The 15287-nt window shown below is 41.1% G+C and overlaps 1 long non-coding RNA gene across 1 annotated transcript in view; it reads right to left on the reverse strand.

Moving 5' to 3' along the window:
- Positions 1-15287, reverse strand: part of LOC133261107 (uncharacterized) — a 112951-nt gene that overhangs the window by 24718 nt on the left and 72946 nt on the right. Inside the window, exon 2 of the long non-coding RNA XR_009741026.1 lies at positions 3332-3422. This is a non-coding gene — a long non-coding RNA (uncharacterized LOC133261107). The remainder of the gene's footprint in view (positions 1-3331; positions 3423-15287) is intronic.

Genomic DNA, 15287 nt, shown 5'->3' on the forward strand with positions numbered 1-15287 from the left:
CCAGGCCTCCCTGTCCATCACCATCTCCCGGAGTTCACTCAAACTTACGTCCATCAAGTCAGTGATGCCATCCAGCCATCTCATCCTCTGTCATCCCCTTCTCCTCCTGCCCCCAATCCCTCCCAGCATCACAGTCTTTTCCAATGAGTCAACTCTTCACATGAGGTGGCCAAAGTATTGGAGTTTCAGCTTTAGCATCATCCTTTCAAAGAACACCCAGGACTGATCTCCTTTAGAATGGAGTGGTTCGATCTCCTTGCAGTCCAAGGGACTCGCAAGCGTCTCCTTTAACACCACAGTCCCAAAGCATCAATTCTTCAGTGCTCAGCTTTCTTCACAGTCCAACTCTCACATCCATACATGACCACTGGAAAAACCACTCAGCTATTAAAAAGAACTCATGAGAATCAGTTCTAATGAGGTGGATGAAACTGGACCTATTATACAGAGTGAAGTAAGTCAGAAATAAAAACACCAACACAGTATATTAATGCATATATATGGAATTTAGAAAAATGGTAATGATGACCCTATATCAATACAGCAAAAAAAGACACAGATATAAGGAACAGACTTTAGAATTCTGTGGGAAAAAGCGAGGGTGGGATGATTTGAGAGAATAGCACTGAAACATGTATATTACCATATGTAAAATAGACAACCAGTCCAATTTCAGTGCATGAAACAGGGCACTCAAAGTCAGCGCAGTGGGACAACCCAGAGGGATGGGATCGAGAGGGAGTGGGAGGGGGGTTTGGGATGGGGGACAGTGTGTACCCAGGGCTGATTCATGTCAATGTATGGCAAAAATCACCACAATGTTGTAAGTAATTAGCCTCCAATTAAAATAAAGTAATTAATTTCTTTTAAATGCAGGCTTCCACCATCTCTTTGGCTGAAATAATGAAATTCTTTTTTCTTAATACATGGTATAGCTTCTCCATGAAGCCTTCACAATGTACATTAATTTTCTGCAATTTTTTCCAATCATCTCATCTTATTTACAAAATTAACTATCCCTTTAGTTACATAAAATACAAGATCAAAATATTGGATATTGATTTTCCTTTGAAAGATAGTTTGGTGAGAAGATAACTGTAGTCTTTGAAGAGCCAAATTCTGGGGAAAATGTATAAAGGCTTAGATGGAATTGATTTTTAAAAAATCAGATTGAATAAGTAAAGAATGCAATGATGGATAGAAAAATTACCATATAAGAGTGGGAGGGGGTTGTCTACATAGTGAGGAGTTAAGTGCAAACAGTGGGCCTTAGTGTATTCACCAGTCAGCTCCAGCTGCTGTAACAAAATGCTACAGACTTGGGTGTCCTAAACAACAGAAATATGTTTCCTTGAAGTTCTATAAGCAGGTAATCCAAGATCAAGGTGCCAAGACTGGTTTCTAGTGAGACCTCTCCTCTTGACTTGAAGACAGCTGCCTTCTTATTATGATTTTTCCTCTGCACATGTTGGAGAGAGAGAGAGAGATCTGGTGTCTCTTTCTCTTCTTATAAGGATATCATTCCTATCAGATTAGCCCTCAGTCCTTATACCTCATTTAACCTTAATTACCTCCTTAAAAGCCCTATCTCTAAATACAGTCACATTGTTTGTTAAAGCGTCAACGTACAGATTTTAAGAGGGCACAATGCAGTCCATAACAGAATGGGAAATTGGGAATCCTTGGGGAAAGTGGAGAAGATCTAGACAGAAATATACCTTTCCTATGTGCCCCAGGACGGGTGGTCTTTTGATCATTATTCTTACAAATGGCAATGACAATAATAACCATCACTGACCAAAAATCAAGTACCTGATATTTCACTTTATCATGTTTGCTCCTCAAAACAACTCCATAAAATAGATTATATTTTCCTCATTCTTTACAACTAAGGAAGCTGAACACAAGCAATTTCAATAGCTTATCCGTCAGCTCATAGCTAGTGAAAATCATGAGAATTTGAAAACAGGTCTGTGGACTTCAAAGCTTCCATTTGCAATGCTAAACCAAGCCACCTATTTCTTTCATTCCTTTGTCCATTCAAAAATTATTAATTGAGCACCCATATCATCCAGGTTCTATGTGTGACCCTAGGGGTGCAAAGTCAAGCTGCGCCTTTTCAAAGAAAAAATTATTCTGACACTATCTTAGATAGTAAGGAAGACTTTATTCAAGGAACCACTGCAATGTTGTGGGGTACGAGGGGGCAGTTGCAACAGGAGAGAAGATCAGGATCAACCCTGACTATATCAAGGACATAGGGGTTAACGCCAGAGTAGGATAAAAAATTACTAAGAGGTAACAGTAGGGATAAGAATCCTTGCTAGACCGACTCAAAAGTAGTCTTGCCAGAGACAGAGCAGTGCGATAAGATGTTGAGTATGGGGGATTTAATTAGATATGAAGGGTAGGGGATTTTTTTGATAGACTGACCCAGCAGGATTTTTGTTTAAACTGGACTACGTGGCCTGAGGACAGGGTCCAAATCAAAGTCTAGACCAGAAGAGGACTCAGAGGAGCCTGACTAAAGTTGGGTCAAGGAGAGAGTCTTTGCTACCTTGCTTACAAAGAGCTTAGAGTTTAACGACAAGAAAGACACCAGTGACCAAACTGCAATGTGGCAAGATAAATCTGTGGATATTATTCCATGCAAATCACTAGGCTTCCTCCAGTTCTCAGAAAGAAGTCTTTGGGCCCATATACTCTGGTTTTGAAATTTGGCAGAGAAAAGCACAGGAGGTGCTGTAGGTACCCTTTTTGAAGCCAAGCTGGTGATGTCATGGTCAGGAGACTGGAAGCACTTGAGAATGATCTTGACCATGGATCAGGTTCCACTTCTTTTTGACACTCAGTAGCTTCAGAAATCCAAGTTATCCCCAGAGGCCTCCCATACAGGTTTCCTCAGAGCAAATCAGTCATTTCTTCATGACACAGTCTTTGTTTTTCTTCTCATCTGTTTCCTTGGGGCCACTAACCAAATTCACAATTTGTGTTCAGCCAGGCCAGAAGCACAGGATGCTATGGGACCATCCTTGCCTCTTGATTCCATTTTTGTTTTAAAATCTGCATTCCTTGGAAGGGCCAAAAGCAATCTGCTCCTAAATTGACTGGCTTTAAGAACTCCAGCAGAAATAATGGTGCTCGTTTACCCCAGTTCCCAAAGCAAACCTGGATATATTGCCAGATTGATTGGAAATGGCCCAACTTGATTCTGAAATTTCTCCTAGAGACTGGAGGCACATGAAGGTTTTCTGGGGCTGTTTAATCACTGGCCAGGATTGCCAAGAGGATCCCAAGGGAAGAAGCCTCGAGAGGTTCCTATTGTCCATACCTCACGTCCTCTGCTTCCTCCACCACCAGTTCTGTACACTTGTATCTCTTCCAGTCTCCTCTGTGCTAGAGGCCTCACCTCTGTCTCCAACCTGCCAAGCAAAAATAGCACAGAAATTATTATATATTTTTTTAATATTTGAGACTACTCTTTGCCCTACACTCTCCAAAACACAGCACTGTTGAAAATACTTAGATGTGCCATATAAAACAAGAAAATTGCAATAATTTGTCCCAAAGATTTTCAGAAAAGAATGTAAAACACTAGCATATTTACATAATCTTTAGCTCAGAGTGTTATATTTCTATTATATATTTAGTTGGACTTCCCTGATAGCTCAGCTGGTAAAGTATCCACCTGCAATGCAGGAGACCCCAATTCAATTCCTGGGTCGGGAAGATCTTCTGGAGAAGGGATAGGCTACCCACTCCAGTATTCTTGGGCTTCCCTGTTGGCTCAGATGGTAAAGAATCCACCTGCAATGAAGGAAACCTGGGTTCAATCCCTGGGTTGGGAAGATCCCCTGGAGAAACGAATGGCTACCCACTCCAGTATTATGGCCTGGAGAATTCCATGGACTGTATAATTCATGGGGTCGCAAAGAGTCAGACACGACTAGGCAACTTTCACTTTCATATATTTAGGTACAGACCTGCCTTTTCTTTTATTCCTAAGTTCTGCTTTTTTATTGGAATATGATTGCTTTACAATGTTGTGTTAGTTTCTGCTGTACAACACTGTGAATCAGCTATATGTGTACATAATCCCCTCCATGTTGAGCTTCCTTCCCACCCACCCCCATCCCATCCCTCTATGGCATCACAGAGCACTGAGCTGAGTTTGCTGTTCTATGTAACAGCTTCCCACGAGCTATCTATTTTACACATGGTAGCGTATATCTGTCAATGCTACTCTCTCAATTCTTCCCCCTCCGTCCCCCTCTGTGCCCACAAGTCCATTCTCTACATCTGTGCCTCTGTTCCTGCCCTACAAATTGATTCATCCTAGAATTTATATACTGACAAACTTGTATTTTCAAACTCCAAGGTATTTCCACAAGACAGTTTATATCTGGAGCAGCCCTGGAGTCTATGCCCTGGCTGATAAAGGATTTAGATGTCTGAGGATGTCAGGCAAAATTCCAGTGAGCAAGGAGCATGAGATGACCTAAAAGAAGGAGCTAGGATGAGAGACAGTAAGTTTGGGAAAATCCTCTTTCCTGATGGACAACAGCAACAACTGAAATGCCCTGGGGTTCACCCTGGCAAACAGTGCAAATGACTGAAATCCTCTTCTTTCCACAGATGTCAATCAGGGAAGGGGTTCTCAAGACAGGACAGGGAAGAAATCAGGTAGCTGCATAGTCATATTGCTGAATTCTTTCAGCTGTGTAATATTGCCAGCACAAGTTTGGAAATGTGTTTAGATATTCTCAGTGATGTAAATAAACCATCCGAGTTCTGTTATACTCTATTAGAAGAGATAGAAAAGGGGTCACATATTCAGTGACCTCATACCTGGTCATGACCTAGAAAACATCACTAAGGCAGGTAATATACAGAGTGAAGCTCCTCGGATGTAGCATCACTGGATGTAACATAAGCATAAGGGTGGGAGACCAACAGGACATGCCTGAGAGTTGGATTTGACCCTCAGTCAGCCTGTTTTAAGACTTCTGTGACCCAGAAGTTCTAGGATGGTGGACATACAGACTTCTATAATGTGATAGTTAATTTTATGTCAACTTGACTGGGCCATGGGGTGTCCAGATATTTGGTCAAACATTATTCTGGGTGTATCTGTTGCTGGAGTAGATTTAAATCAGTAGACTGAGTAAAGCAAATTGCCCTCTTAGTGTGGGTGGATCCCATCTAATCTGCTGAAGTCTTGAATAGAGTAGAAAGGTTGAATAACCAAGAATTTCTCTCTGCCTATCTTCAAACTGCTATGTCAGTCTTCTCCTGCCTTTGGACTTAGACTGAAAGTGAAACTTACTCCATCTACTCTCCTGGGTTTCCAACTTGCTGACTGCAGACCTTGGGACTTGCAAACGTTCATGATCATGTGTGCCAATCCATAGGATTATATAACTGTATGCATGTTACATAATCAAACATGATGTCCTATTTGTTCTGTTTCTCTGCAGAACCCTGACTAACATTCTTAGTAACCTTGAGATGGATAAATCAGCCCCTGTTTCAACAGAGGAATCAAGTGACTGACAAACAGACAGATGGACAGAGACAGAAAGACAGAAATAGATGCAAACAGGTACAGAGCAGAGACACACATCAGAAGCAATAGAAAGGAACAGAACAAACAAACACACAAAAGAGAAAAACAGCAGATAGGCATGCACACAGACAGATACACACACAGAGGCAGAAGCACGAAGACGGGAAAAAGATGAGAAAAAATACAGTAGCTCAAGCTTTTCTCTATGACGTGCTCACAGAGCTTTATTTCTCTATTTCAGGAGTACATCTGAGGGGAAAACATTCCCCTTATATCTTAAATGCACCTCTGCCCAGTCAGAAGCAGCTGCCAAAGATGCCTGTGAGCCAACTGCCTGAGTGGACTGCACAGTGTCCAGGAGGAAAGGAACAGCTCCAACCCATCACAGATACATACTAACCTGCAACCACATCCCAAGCCTGAGACCCGGTCTCACTTCTGCAGGTGACACCAGGTAAAGACCGTGCCCTGTAAATGGGCATCTCAACACAGCTCCCCATTAGTCAGCTCAGACCTGACTCCCTCCTCCCCTGGGGCCAATTAAATCAGAATCTCTGAGGCTGGATCATCGCTGCTTTTTCTAAGCTCCTCAGGGGAGCCAGGAAGCAAAGAGGTCTGGGTTCTACTGCTTAGTGTCATACTCCTGGGTTGCAGAGTTCAAACCTGAGAGCAATGCAAGTCACCAGGTTCAATGACATTTGTCACCTGGGCACGTGACAGTTACCACTGACATCCCACAAGGTCTACTTTCTATGCCACTCTTTTCTAATATTTATTTATTTGCTTGGCTGCCCCAAGTCTCAGTTGCCACACACGGGATTTTTTTTAGTTGTGGCATTCGGGATCTTAGTTGCAGTATGTGGGATCTATAGTTGCGGCGTGTGGGATCTAGTTCCCTGACCAGGGATCGAACCTGGGCTCTGAGCATTGGAAGCACAGTGTTTCCATCACTTCCACTGGACCATCAGGAAGTCCCTCTATGCCACTTTCAAAGCTCCAAAGAGCAGGGACTAAAAACCCAACCTCACATGGTCACTCCTTGGTGCCAGGTTAAGTGCTATGCATTAACATTTCCTCATTTACTCTCACAGCATCCTGTCTCATGTGGATATTATCTCCGTTTTCTAGGTAAGGAAACAGGTCAGAGAGGTTAAACGGTTTGCTAAGATCAAATAACCAGAACGTGACAGAGGCGGGATTTGCAACCAGATCTTCCACTCTGCGGAACAGAAAATACAGTGAGGAGAAGCTCTGGGTTTTCTTCCTTTCATGTTTCATGCTGTCTTCCACACAGATGGTTCTGGTAACAACCAGAATCACCTTCTGTGCAGAAGCAGGAAGGCACCCGGGGCTTCTCTCTCGGTGATTTTATTCTGGCCACGCCGAGTGCACCATACGCCGTCACTTACTTCAGCCTGGCCAGGGAAAAGACACAATTAGAGCAACAGCCCATCACAAGTGAGGGGGTGGAAGAGCTTAAGTTTCTTCATTGACTTTAATTAAGCTCACCAGAGAAGTAAATCACAAGGGACTCTGCAGAACTTTCTTTAGTTTTATTTATCTTATTCTTAATTCCAATTTAACAAAAAAATATTTTCCTCAAACCTACTCCACCGGGTTAGAGCTTTCTCTATCTATTAAGAAACAGTGCCATCTACTGACACATTTTCACAATGTTCATATAAACCGTGGAAAAAATAATTACTGTTGTTTTTACACCTTAGTTATGAACACTTTCCAAATGTCTGTTCTGCTCTTAAAACCATATATATTATTTTCTTTTATAGAGCAAATGACAAATGGGTTTGGAATTACAGTAGGACTTTTACCAGCAGGTGTTGAAAAGTGGAGCCTACAAATCAAGATTTGATGAAGTGGGGAGCCAGCTGGCCAGCTCTTAGATGTGGAGCCAAGGTGCCCTGCACAGCAGTGACCACATCTGTTCACCTGAAACTGCTTGGGAGCTACACAGCCAACCCTGGAGGGCATGAACCCAAAATTTCAAATCCCTAGGAGTCAATCTAAAAATGGCTGTCTGAGGAGGCCTTACAAATAGCTGTGAAAGAAGAGAAGTGAAAAGCAAAGGAGAAAAGGAAAGATATAGCCATTTCAATGAAGAGTTCCAAAGAGTAGGAAGGAGAGATAATAAAGCCTTCCTCAGTGATCAATGCAAAGAAATAGAAGAAAACAATAGAATGGGAAAGACTAGAGATCGCTTCAAGAAAATTAGACATACCAAGGGAACGTTTCATGCAAAGATGGGCTCGATAAAGGACAAATATGGTATAGACCTAACAGAAGCAAAAGATATTAAGAAGAGGTGGCAAGAATAAACAGAACTGTACAAAAAAGATCTTCACAACCCAGATAATCACTATAGTGTGATCACTCACACTCATCTACAGCCAGACATCCTGGGATGTGAAGTCAAGTGGGCCTTAGGAAGCATCACTACAAACAAAGCTAGTGGAGGTGATAAAATTCCAGTTGAGCTATTTCAAATTCTAAAAGATGATGCTGTGAAAGTGCTGCACTCAATACACCAGCAAATTTGGAAAACTCAGCAGTAGCTACAAGACTGGAAAAGGTCAGTTTTCATTCCAATCCCAAAGAAAGGCAATGCCAAAGAATGCTCAAACTATCACATAATTGCACTCATTTCACACGCTAGTAAAGTAATGCTCAAAATAAGCCAGGCTTGAGTAATACATGAACTGTGAACTTCCAGATGTTCAAGATGGTTTTAGAAAAGGCAGAGGAACCAGAGACCAAATTGCCAACATCCATTGGATCATCGAAAAAGCAAGAGAATTCCAGAAAAACATCTATTTCTGCTTTATTGACTATGCCAAAGCCTTTGACTGTGTGGATCACAATAAACTTTGGAAAATTCTGAAAGAGTTGGGAATACCAGACCACTTGACCTGCCTCTTGAGAAACCTGTTTGCAGGTCAGGAAGCAACAGTTAGAACTGGACATGGAACAACAGACTGTTTCCAAATAGGAAAAGGAATACGTCAAGGCTGTATATTGTCACCCTGCTTATTTAACTTGAACACAGAGTACATCATGAGAAATGCTGGGCTGGAAGAAGCACAAGCTAGAATCAAGATTGCCGGGAGAAATATCAATAACCTCAGATATTCAGATGACACCACCTTTATGGCAGAAAGTAAAGAAGAACTAAAGAGCCTCTTGATGAAAGTGAAAAAGGAGAGTGAAAAAGTTGGCTTAAAGCTCAACATTCAGAAAGCTAAGATCATGGCATCCAGTCCCATCACTTCATGGAAAATAGGTGGAGAAACAGTGGCTGACTTTATTTTGGGGAGCTCCAAAATCACTGCAGATGGTGATTGCAGCCCTGAAATTAAAAGACTCTTACTCCTTGAAAGGAGAGTTAGGGCCAACCTAGACAGTATATTAAAAAGCAGAGACATTACTTTGCAAACAAAGGTCCGTCTAGTCAAGGCTATGGTTTTTCCAGTAGTCATGTATGGATGTGAGAGTTGGACTATAAAGAAAGCTGAGCACTGAAGAACTGATGCTTTTGAACTGTGGTATTGGAGAAGACTCTTGAGAGTCCCTTGGACTGCAAGGAGATCCAACCAGTCCATCCTAAAGGAGACCAGTCCTGGGTGTTCATTGGAAGGACAGATGTTGAAGCTGAAACTCCAATACTCTGGCTACCTGATGCGAAGAACTGACTCATTAGAAAAGACCTTGATGCTGGGAAAGATTGAGGGCAGGAGGAGAAGGGGACGACAGGGGATGAGATGGCTGAATGGCATCACCGACTCAACGGACATAAGTTTGGGTAAACTCCGGGAGCTGGTGATGGACAGGGAGGCCTGGCGTGCTGCGGTTCATGGGATCGCAAAGAGTCAGACACGACTGGGCGACTGAACTGAACTGAACTGAATCTAAAAATAAGTGTGTTTGACTGCTAGACAGGAAATTAGAACATTATTAAGAGAAATCAGATCATATCAGATCAGTCACTCAGTTGTGTCCGACTCTTTGCGACCCCATGAATCACAGCACGCCAGGCCTCCCTGTCCATCACCAACTCCCAGAGTTCACTCAGACTCACGTCCATCGAGTCAGTGATGCCATCCAGCCATCTCATCCTCTGTCTTCCCCTTCTCCTGCTGCCCCCAATCCCTCCCAGCATCAGAATCTTTTCCAACGAGTCAACTCTTCGCATGAGGTGGCCAAAGTACTGGAGTTTCAGCTTTAGCATTATTCCTTCCAAAGAAATCCCAGGGCTGATTTCCTTCAAGGTGTATGTAAATAAATGGATACCCTTTATGGGTTGGGATACTTAGTCACAACAGGAGTAAAATATCCCCTCAAGAGAATAAAATTGGTTCAGGAGGGATGAAAAATCTCACTATCCTTATCTGTGTGTAAGGCACAAATATATAATATATCAGTGGCATTATCATTTCATGAAGGTAGAAGGGTAATTAGGGAGGGAAAATCTAAGAAAGACTCTTTAGGGGAATATTAGGGAAAAAAATGTTGAGAAGTACTAAATTAGAAGATGCGATAATATAAATATACCAAGTCTTCTAAACCAGTTTATAGATTTAATTCACTTTTAATGAAAACTCCAACAGAGTGTGTGTGTGTGTGTGTGTGTGTGTGTGTGTAAACTGACAAGATGGTCATACATGTACATTGAAGGGAAAGGAAGGCTGAGCAGTGTACTCTGTATCAAGACTCACCATAGTGCTGCAGTAGCAGGACAGTGTGGGCCTGGCCCAGGGCAGGCTGAGACCAGTGTAGACTGAAGGGCCCAGAAACAGACTCATGTACTTTTGGACACTTGGTTTACAGAAGAGTGGAGAAGGACTATCTGGTCAGCAAATGGCACTTGGATTTCCATATGAGAGAAATGAAAACTGATGCTTCATAATTTCTGGCAGATTATAGACATAAATGTGAAAGTCAAAACAACAAAGCTTCTAGATCAGAGGTTCTTAGAGTGTAGAGCCCAGAGCAGCAGGGTCAGCACTCCCTGAGCAAGAAAGCGGCAGTGCAGCCCACACAGCTGGGCTCACATGAGCTCTCCAGCTGCCACTGATGCACAGGCGAGTTTGAGAGCCACCGTTCTAGATGCTAATTTAGGGGAATGCTTGCATGATCAAGGTAAAAAATTTTTAAAAAGGCTTCCCAAACAAAACATAACTATAAAGGAAAAGATAGGTAAATAAAAGTGTAGCTCTTGTGTTCAGCAAAAGATACTGTAAAGTTAAAAGGCAAACTATGTGGAAGAAGAAATTTGCAACATAAAACTGACAAAGTCTCATATCCAGAGCTTGTAAAGAATTATCAGTAAGAAAAAGAGAGCCCAAAGGAAAAATGGGCAAGAGACCTCAACAGACATTCCTTAGAAGAGGACGTCCAAATGGGCAGGTGCCCAGTGTATTTGGAAATTAGAAAAATAAAGGTCAAAACTACAGTGTGATGTATTTACCGATCTATCAGAATAACTGAAATTAAAAAGACTGTCAACATCCAAGTGTTTGTTGGTGAGACTGTAGAACAGGAGTTGGCAAACTTTTCTTGTAAAGGGTCAAATACTAAAATTTTTTAGGTTGTGCAGTCAAGAGATAAAACCAATGTAGATACACATATTTATGTATACGTGGTGTTTATATACATACATGTTATGTTTTATAATTCTAGTTATATAGTTAAAAACTGTAAAATACACTTATATTCATGTATATACACATATTCCATGTTTAAGTCTGCTTCTTGGCACTAGATATTCAATGTACAAAATAAATGAATCAGTTACCTTTTAGAAAGTATGTTTCTCTTTAATTAACATATTAATTATATAAACAAAATAAATTGTATTTCCTCTAGAGCTGATGTCAGTCTCAATTTCCACATTTGCAAGAGAATGGATCATCAGCTTTCACTCCAAATACTTTGATAATGTGTTTCGTAAAGACATTTTAAGACTGCAGGATGATACTTGAAGGCACTTTTGAGACACGCCTTGCCAAATGTTGTCACTTCTCTACTTGAGCTGTTCTTAGGCGTTCCCAGGTGGCACTAGTGGTAAAGAATCTGCCTGCCAATGCAGGAGACTCAGGCTCAATCCCTGGGTCAGGAAGATCCCCTGCAGGAGATGGTAAGCCCCTCCAGTATTCTTGCAGGGATTTGGAGACAGTTGAGCATCTGAACAATAGAAGACTGAACCCAGGAATCTATAAACACAAAAATATTCAACAAAGGAGCCACATTCAGTACTGCCTTATTTATTCAGTGATGTGAGGGAAGGTAGCTCTTCTGATACATTGAGTTTCTTTCTTTGCATTCAGTAATTTATCCATTCAACAAACATTTCCCTAGAGCACACCATGCCAAAACTTTTATTTTCACCATTTTAATGCAAATATTTCTGAAATATTTTGTATCTTTTTCTGCCTTTTACACAAAGAAGACTGCGTATAATTTAATCTTTTCTTAATGACTCAACCTCATTATGGAACCAAACTGTACTCTAAAATGTTGGCTATACATTTTAACTGAGAAGCTTCATTATACAATTATATGTATAATTCATATATATATGAAATAGATAAAAAGAAAAGCTGAAATGAGAAACAGGAGTGTGGCAAATTCCCCCACCCCACTTGGTATTCCAGAAACAACACAGAAAACCAACACTTCAGGAATTATCATTGGAAACCTCTGGTATACTCAGTCATATGCAACTCTTTGTGACCCTATGGACTGTAGCTCACCAGGCTCCTCTGTCCATGGGACTTCCCAGACAAGAATACTGGAGTGGGCTGCCATTTCCTATTTCAAGAAACCTCTGGTACCACTTTCAAAGTGGTACCAGAGTAACACTTTCAAAGGCTGATGAAAGATAAAAGACTACTCCTGTGTTCAATGATCCTAAATTACTGTCCAAAATTGCTCTCTTGTTTTAAGTCTGAATGTGCTTTATAGTGTCCTTCTCAATGGTGGCAATGGCTGCTTATCAGCATGACTCCCTGTAGCTACTCTCCTCTGCTCACCCGCCCTCAGTACTGTGGTTTCTGCAGATGAGAAATCAAAAGAATCACAGCAGTCTTCGTAGGAGTGTGGGTAGATCAAGATTCCAGAGAGGCTCCTTCTTGAATAAATACCATGGGCTTTAGATTCTGGACCTTGAGTGATCTATTTTGACAGTTACACATCTGTTCTTCTAATTTCCAGGTTGCTAAATGTATCAACTTAGAAGATGAAGTGTAAGTGTTAGTTGCTCAGTTGTGCCTGACCCTTTACGACCCCATGGACTGTAGCCCACCCAGGTTTCTCTGTCTATGGGATTCTCCAGGCAAGAATGCTGGAGAAGGTAGCCATTGCCTTCTCCAGGGGATCTTCCCCACCCAGGGATCAAACCGGGGTCTCTCACATTGCAGGCAGATTGTTTACTGTCTGAGTCACCAGGGAAGCTCAGAGTTTGGGAAACCACAGTTTTAATGGAACAGAATGTAGTATCTGATTTCACATATGTATAAAATCTAAAATGTGGACAATGTCTCAGAAGACTTCTCTACTCACCAGATCTGTGTTACTTGAATCTCTCCTTCCAGTTCTTGCCAAGTGGTTATCTGTTTATCATTGAATATAGGGCCAGAGAACTTTCTGGATTAGTTCTATATTTATTCAAGCCTTACTAGAATCTTTTCATGTATTATTAAATATTTGCATTTGGCATAATTTTAATTTTGAATTCGATGCAGGTTTCAGTAAAACTATAAAATTCTTCAAAATACTTGAGACCACGTATACTTCAGGTAAGTGATGCTAAACCTACAAAAATTAATTCAAAATATAAGCAGTATAAACAAATAATCTTTCATAGCTTCCCAGTAAATAGAGCCTTACTTCCTCTATCTAATTTTAAATAGTATGAATTCCTTCTCCCCAAAAGAGATCATTTAAATAAAAAATAACAGCATTTTTAAATGATGCATAAACTATTGATAGCTATCTGTGAGAAATATTTCTCTAAAAACTTAAATAAATTGCCCAGATTAATTTTTTTGAAAAAATTAAGGCTACAAATTATATCCCCTTTGAGCAATTAACAGTTGCCTTGCAGGTACCACAATTAATTATTCATTTGAAAATAATTCAAGGTTCTTGACATATAACTAAGGGAAATTCAGGATAGATCTGATGCAAAGAATGGAATGTCAAGAAAACTCACCACACACTCAGAACAGACTTTGTGAATTCCCAGCTATTTTAGCTCAGTAGAAAGGTAGAGGGAAAAAAGTTTTTTTTTGCTTTTTGCTTTTAATTTAAGAAGAGAATCTTTTTTCTTACCACAACAAATATCAAATTTACACAAAACCTTAGCTCATCACATAGAAGCCAAGGCATAAAAGATTATTCAACATTACAGTAAAAAATTGTAAAACCCATAGTACATCAAAGCCATTTCATCAGCTGCTGCTACGTTCTGGGCAACAGTATCCATGGGAGAAAGCCAAATGTTAAACAGGGACCAAGGCACCCCTCCAATTTGCACCGAGGATATTTTATCAGCTCTGCTCGCTGAAAGAGACTATAGTCCTTGAAATCAGATAGAAACGCTTTCAGGGCCCCCTGGTGGTGATTTACAGACCTTGGACGTCAGATGAAAACGACTATGAATCAAATAAATCAAAACAGCCAGGGCCCAAGACCAGGTTCTACAAACAAATATCTCCTCTCCAGGACGCTTAACATTTGTGTGTGTATTGTTTGTCTATCTCAGCCAGAGGTGATTCAATCTCCCAACATGTAGCCTCCCACAGTTAAAGTGTTTTTTCATGCCTCTCAACTTGATACAACTTAAAAAAAAAAAAATGTTTAGTGCCTTGACACAAATAACTCTCTCCCTCTCCCTCTTTAGAAAATTTTAACCAAAAGCATATTGTACAATACTGTGCTTAGTGTTGTACAATACAAACATAAATCTGCATGGAGTCTACTTATTTACTTATTCTCAGCACTGGCAAATGAATTACTGTTGACTTAAATCTTTTAAGTGTCAATATGTTGTCAGAAGTAGTGGATTTAATAGGATAGAAAGGAGTATATAATGATGTTGACCAAGAACTGCAACCCCCCAAAAAGGAAGCTAATCAATGATCTCTTAAATCTGGAATGGTCTACCTAGCCAGATGAGATTGATCCAATCAACCACTCTTCTAAATCTAACAGAGAGGTATATGGCCTAAGTAGAGCCTGAACTCACCAAAGGGCTTCCCAGGTGGCCTTCCAGGTGAGCAAAGAACCCACCGTCCAATGAAGGAGACATAAGAGACACAGCTTCGATCCCTGGATTGGGAAGATCCCCTGGAGGAGGGTATGGCAACCCACTCCAGTATTCTCGCCTGGAGAGTCCCATAGACAGAGGAACCTGGCAGGCTACAGTCCGTGGGGTCACAAAGAGTTGGACAAGACTGAAGCAACTCAGCACGCACAATGAATTCATCAAAGAAACTAAACATGTTCAACACTTGGCCAAGTATTATAATCAACTGAGAAGTGTTTTGTAATGAGGAAGCCAGCCTACTCCCAGAGATTCTGGTTTAATTGCTTTGGAGTGAGGCCTGGACTTCAGTACTTTGTAGAAGCTCTCCAGATCATTCTTAAGGACAGTCAGGGCTGAGAAACCCTGCACTGTTCCCACAGGCTCCAAGCCAGGCAGTCAGTC

This window comes from Bos javanicus, chromosome 2 (genome assembly GCF_032452875.1).
Source record: "Bos javanicus breed banteng chromosome 2, ARS-OSU_banteng_1.0, whole genome shotgun sequence".
Classification (NCBI taxonomy): domain Eukaryota; kingdom Metazoa; phylum Chordata; class Mammalia; order Artiodactyla; family Bovidae; genus Bos; species Bos javanicus.